The sequence below is a fragment of the Schistosoma mansoni genome, chromosome 3 (genome assembly GCF_000237925.1).
Source record: "Schistosoma mansoni strain Puerto Rico chromosome 3, complete genome".
NCBI lineage: Eukaryota > Metazoa > Platyhelminthes > Trematoda > Strigeidida > Schistosomatidae > Schistosoma > Schistosoma mansoni.
Genome location: NC_031497.1, coordinates 17,062,278 through 17,069,176, shown reverse-complemented (window position 1 = coordinate 17,069,176; position 6,899 = coordinate 17,062,278). Strand labels below are relative to the sequence as shown.

Here is a 6,899-nt window from a genome sequence, read left to right as displayed (position 1 = left end):
AGTACAAAGGACATTCAATCAACTTACATTCTTTATTTCGTATATCAGAAATCTTGAGTTATAGAAAATTTATCACATCATTTTGTTTTTCTTGAATAAACTCAAATGATTTCTACAAATGACTAAATTGCTTCAATTGTGATTACGAAATACATATGTAAATCATGAGTCAATCGAAGCTAGGTCACCATGGAAAACTTGGAAGCACTGGACGGCCGTTTCGTCCTATTATGGGACTCCTCAGCAAAGCGCATCCATGATCATGATTTCAACTATGAAAATACTGAAATATCCACAAAAAAACCCCTTCTGACATATACAAATGTCAAAAAAAGTTCATCTCAAGTTATCTCAACCCAAAAGATGCATTTCACTTCAATATGATGTAATAAAAGGTGAAAGTACATTTTTGACTCATTGTTATTTTTGTTCGACATTACTTTCCCTTTTGTATTTCAATATGATGATTATTCAATTCAACATTTGTTTTATTTTCCTTTGCGATATTTTATTCAGTATAATATTGATTTATTTCAATGTTGATGGTTACCTAAGATACGATATTCCATATATTAAATTACCATGAACTATAGTTCATCATGATATCCAACATATGATTCGGTATGATTTTAGTCGTTTTGCATATATTTGATGATGAGTTCATCCTCGTCTAAGGTTGTCATCATTGTTTTGAAATGAATAAATCTTCAATTGTACTTACTTCACGTTGTAGGAATTCTAGTTCTTTTCGAGAATTCTTTTTTTCAAGCATAAATAAGTGGATATAACAATACTGAATCATAATGATAGAAATTGAAAAATTTATAGAAGAATGTCAATAAAGTAAATGAATAGGATTACAATAATAAATTAATTTTATTTTTAAATCAAATATATCGGGGAAATAAACTCAGTTGAATTGAGTTAACTTTCAGTAATTTCTACTGTATCGTTGTTATCTAATCGAAAAGACACGACAAGAAATATTACAGAACAGTAAGGTCATGGTTTTAGTCTTGTCAAAAATTTATCATTTAAAAAAAAGATATGGATATACTCCGACAAAAAGCATTCAACCTCCCTCATTCTACCATATGTAACTTTTGGTATATTTTGATAAAAAGTTCAATGAATTAATCTAAGATCAACAAATTCCTACTGTTTTATCTCCAGAGACTTTAAAAAAAAGGGATTAAATAAGACAAATAAAATCGGGAATTTGTCAATTTCAAATAATTAATTAAATTTCATTGTTTAATATCTGGGGCATAATTTAAAATTAAAGGGAAATTATGATAAATAATAATTTTGTTAATATGGAAATCAATTTAAACAAAACAGAATTTTTATATTGTCACTACATGAATTTTATTTGAATTTCATTCAAGGAATAATTGTAATTCATCATTTTATCAAAAGCAGTTTTTCTCTTGTCTTCTCCGTAGATTTAAATAAACTATTTTCCTTAATAGGAATGAATTTGAGGTAAATTCAACGTTTCGCCTGACAATTTGGTCCAAGCTTTTTCAAGGATAATTCATTCGCTGAGATTTTACAAATATATATTAGTCCTATTTAATGTCTTACATCAACTCGGCGCCCAAATACTGTAAAACTATTCGCTCTAGTATTTTCCTTAATAGTATTGAATTTTAAGCTCCTCAAAACAACTTAAACGTAATTACATCTAACGGAAATATTTATGGGAGAGAATTATGATTAGGCTGTATTATTGATATCCTAGAAGAAAAATTTTCATTACTCGTAGGTATATATTAAAGTTTATCCCTTTTTTTTCATTCACTCTGATGTAGTTTTCTATTTCCGTTTATTTCAACAGTGTCAACCATAAATCGTTTTGCTCAGTATAAACAAAACACTTATTGTTACCATATTTGTTTGACTAAGTAACAAGGAAGTAATGAACAAATAGAGAATAAAAGTGAACTGTTGCTTTCGGTAATTAGCTGCTAAAGTCTCTTAAAGCATTTAATGCTTATCATATATCTTCTTTTTCACTTGGTAATTAAAGTTATGTTCCTTATGAAAAAACATTTTGAAGAGTTTGATCTCTGATTAACTTGATTTTAACTAAAACAAAATGACCATTTTATAAAACTATAGAATGTAAATATTTTATTTTTTTATGAATTGAAAAAATATAATTCAAAGAGTTCCTATATTGTACATTAGGGATTTCTGTATAATGTGTTGACCAATTAAGCTTATTTGTAGAACATTCAATAGATATGATAAAATATGCTATTAAAGTAAGTACTTTTGCTTATAATTGTAAGTCAAGCTAAATAATTAAATTTTATGAATAACATTAAACTAAATATGATGATTAGCGTGAAGTTACTTCGAAAAATGTATATAATGTACACCCACTAATCAAACTGTTTTTTTTAAAAAACAAAAGAATATCTTCCTTAAACATAAATAATATTTAAAGTTATTTACTATTGACAGTTCAAGACTCTGAATTTGTACTTTGATGTCTGACTCAGCAACACCAAGGAAATGATCTACGATCTGGTATTGTCTAATTCGGATGGTTTAATAGCCGTTGCCACTTTGTGTAATTATTTACTCAGAATAGAATTACGAGTTTTATTTATTCAAGAAGTACCACCTGAATCAGCTCTAATGTCCGTATCAATAAGAAGTGTGTGAGATTTCGTTTGTTGTTATCTATAAGTCGACATTCAACAGCACGACTAAGCTAATACGACTGACAATATGATATATATTTATACTACTAGGCTATAAACCTTCTCATTCATTTTATAGTTAAAAATATGATTTCCTTTGTAGTGAGTTTGTAATTATGATCACTAAAGTTTCATTCGATACTTTCAAATGAATTAAGAATTAAGTACACATTGTTTTTAATGAAATAATATATTTATAACATCACAGAGAGGACAATAAAAAGAACCTTTGAAGTTTAACATTTTATTGCTTATTGATAATTAACTAAACGTAAGAAATCCATTTTGTCTGCTTACTAGTGTATAGCAAATACATTATTTGCATTATGTTTTCAAAAGCATTGATTTGGTGAGAAAAAGTTTTTTAATCTAATTTAGGTTTTATAATTTTGATTTTAATAGTTGACATTTTTCCAATCTTACCTAAAGTCTTCTATTCATATATCCAATGTGTACGTTTTATGAAAATTTTCTTTAATAACTCATATATAAAACCACTTGTCAAATGTATTGATTTGTCGTTTATTCAGCTAATGATCCGTTAGAAACAATTTTAAAGTTACTCCTTTACATCAATAAGTTTGCTTTAAGGGAAATACTTTTAACCTTTTTCACAATAAGTTAATTTCATATCTCTCCCATATAACATTCTAAATTGAAATCATGAATTATCAGTTGTTACTTCTCTAAGTCAACTCATAAAGAATAGATTTATCTTGAAAAACACTTACTGCATAATAGTCAACCATTTAACTAGGATAGGCATTTTGACAAGACCAAAAAAAACATATACAAATAGTAATGTATAAAGGAAATTTTGTTGTGAAGCAAAAAACACAAAAAAACAAAAACCAGCTCGTCAATAAATTTAAGATCATGGAATAGTTTGTCGTTTTTCATTTTGAAATCATTCATTATCATTCATCAAAATAAATGCTAAACAACAAAAACACACACACACCATAGATCCCATATTTAAATGACATTATATTTATTCTGTTTAAAATCATTTATTTTGATTTTTATGTGATAAACTAAATCCAAAACATTAACTTGTTATAAGTTTATGACATTTCAAGTACTTTAAATACCAATAACATCGACTGTATAATTAGGGTATCCCTATAGTGAACAATAATGTTTGGTGAGAATTTTATATGGTTAGACTTTTACCGAACTAATGGTTTGTTCGTCTGATTATATGAATCAGTTATATAGTTGATTGAAACAAATGCTTATCTTCATGTTAATAAACTTAGTCTATTTATAAACCATATTTAAATATTAGAAATGAAAATGTATTTTCTTTAAAATTATTCATTTCTCAATGTTTCCTTGAATATACATTAATCAAATTGTCTATGTGAAAATAAAATATTCTTAAATAAGTAAAAATCTTGATAGATTAGAAAACAGAAAATTGTAAAACGATAATACGGAAGATTTAAATATTTTCAAAGTAATTATTAAGCAAACAAAGCTGAGTGGATAATGCGATGGCGTTTGAAGCGAAAGGTACTGGGTTCGAGTCCCAGAGTGAACATCAATTCTGATATGCAGGTACATCCAGTTGACGAGTTTCAAATAGGACGAAACGCGCGTCAAACTGGATTCCACTGCTAGCTACTATCCATCTTTGCTTATAATGTTTGTGAATTAAGGCAATATCGAGGCACTACACACAGTATGCACATATGTCAATAAGAGACTGACCAGTTGCAGTATCAAACATCAATGAGAAGATTCAAACGAACAATAGAAAGTGAAATTTTGTTATCAAAAATTACTATTATTATAAATAATAATGCTGTTTTATTAGAATTCGATATCGATTATGAATAGTTAGACTTAGATTAAATCTTAAGTCTATTCTTTACTGAAGAAAGTAAATAAGTCGTATGTTATTTGAACACGCTGAAGGTTGTAAAAATTATTAATGTAATGAGAACAAATAAACATTGTATTCTTTGTTTTTGGTATCAAATATTCTTCCACATTTTCCATGTACTTGTCAATCCTGAACACAATCTAATATTGAAATATTTCAAAATCATTGATTTCTCTAATATTCGATGATATTCAGAACATAAAGTAGATTCCATTAATGTTTTTTAGTGTGATCAACAAACGATACAACTCTGTCTTATTTAGGTTTGTGAAAGTCAGTGGTTGACCGTCGACTGTCGTGATAACAGAAGTGAACCAGGTACTTTTATGTTTTGTTTGCTTTCCAGTTAACTATGATCGAAGTCTAATGAGCATAACATACGTATTTGTCTCTTTCTATCTGAACCTTTAAGACACCTTTTATATTACCCAATAAATTTATTATAAATTATCTAGAAATATCATCGAAAGTAATTATAAAAGCTCTGTTAAAACTTTAATTCATAACTTCGTATACATTACGAAGAACTGATTTGTTATTGATAAACCCTTACTTTTTCTCCTGATTCCGCATTATGATAATAGTCTAAAATGACCAAACGTATTAGCTTGCATATAGTTGAAAAAAATGCCAATAAAATACGAGCAATTGATCATATTTTATGAATACTGTCATTTTCGTTTTGTTTAAATTACTGAACAGAACTGAATGTATGAAATTTTTAATCTTATTTAATCAATAATGCTCCTCATTATTAATATTAAATTATTTCTTATTCGAATAATTGTTATTACTGTGAATAGTCTTACGAATGTTGTATATCAACTTAGTTTCATCTTTCTTTATACTTTCTTCACCATCAATTAGACGTATATTTCTGTTCATTATCAGCAACATTTCTTCTTTCTATGAATCATTTTCATCACGTTACTGGAACAACCTGTACTTGACGACTTTCCGAAAGTAATCCAACAGTAGAGTCTCCTTCAGTTTTGAAGGTTTTCCGAGTGTGTGATACAGTTATAGTTGAACCAATTAATGTCCACTCAACTAGTTAGTTCGCACCATTCACAGTCAATCTAGAATCCAGTGTGAATTGATATCTCCTAAGAGATTAGTATCCTCGTTACTCGCAGTTAGAATCTCAGACTTTGATATTCACCATAGGATTAATACATCACATAGCTGTAACCATTTTCATCGTAGTGTCGTCCATAGTATTGATCGAATTGTATCGAACAGTCCAAAGTGTTTGCTTTGAATATGTAAAATTACTCAATACTTGCTTATAAGTCACATTTTATTATACTTTTATGTACTATTTTAATACTATCAAAACTAGGTGAAATTCATTGTCTCCGAGTAGAAAATAAATTATTAGCAACTTAATCTGGTTCGTAGGGATATAACAAACTGTTACTTAAAACTGCAGAGAAACTTGGAAAACATTCCTCTGGTAACTAGATAACAAATAAATAAGTATGAAAGTATATGAAATAGCATTACCAATTCATTGAAATATTCATTTATATCTTAGTGACAGACAAATAAACCAGGAATGAAATTTGTGAAAGATTTTCAAAATAATATTATTCCTTTCATTTAGCTTTTGTTACGTAAAAACCGGGCTGAATATTAGCTTCAATTTAGTGAATTAGTATTAAATTCAGTACTGTAGTTGAAGATGAAAATCTAAAGGTCAGGCGATAAACAATGCGAAATTATGTTTTTGCTCGTCAATTCTCAACCACAGCTTGTAAGCAGAGGACGACGAAGCTTGTGGTGGAATCCAAGGCTAGCGTATCGTCCTGTTTGAAACTTGTCAAGAGAATGTACCTGCATCAAAATGTTGATTTTCATTAGGGGCATTGAACTCTGTAACTTTTGACTTCTGAGTTAAACTTTAAGAGCTATTCTTGAAGTTTTGCCATTCAGTATTACACGAGCATGATATATATATATATATATATATATGATATAAAAAATCTGGAACATGAGCTTAGTTAGGTTCTAGATGAACTTTCATCATTTTTCAACACACAGTAAACCATTCAAACACAATTCTAATTATGAAAGTTTCACAAGCAGCGTATCATTTAAGAGAGTTTACAATATAACAATAAATACAACCAATGTTCGACACTCTTTTGTGATAAATAGTGATTGAAAATAATTTGTCAAAAATAGCATTATTTTAAAAACAACAGGAACGGATGAAAAATCAGGTAGTTGTCGTGTAATGTAGCTTCAATAAAATGAAAAAAACGTGTAAAATATACACAAATCGATTAGTTTCG

At 28.1% G+C, this 6,899-nt stretch overlaps 1 non-coding gene across 1 annotated transcript; it reads left to right on the top strand.

The window, feature by feature from the left end:
* Positions 1-4,185: 4,185 nt before the first annotated feature.
* Positions 4,186-4,257, top strand: Smp_tRNA_00513_Pseudo_TTG.1.1. The gene has a single exon. It is a non-coding gene (tRNA).
* The last annotated feature ends 2,642 nt before the right edge of the window (positions 4,258-6,899 follow it).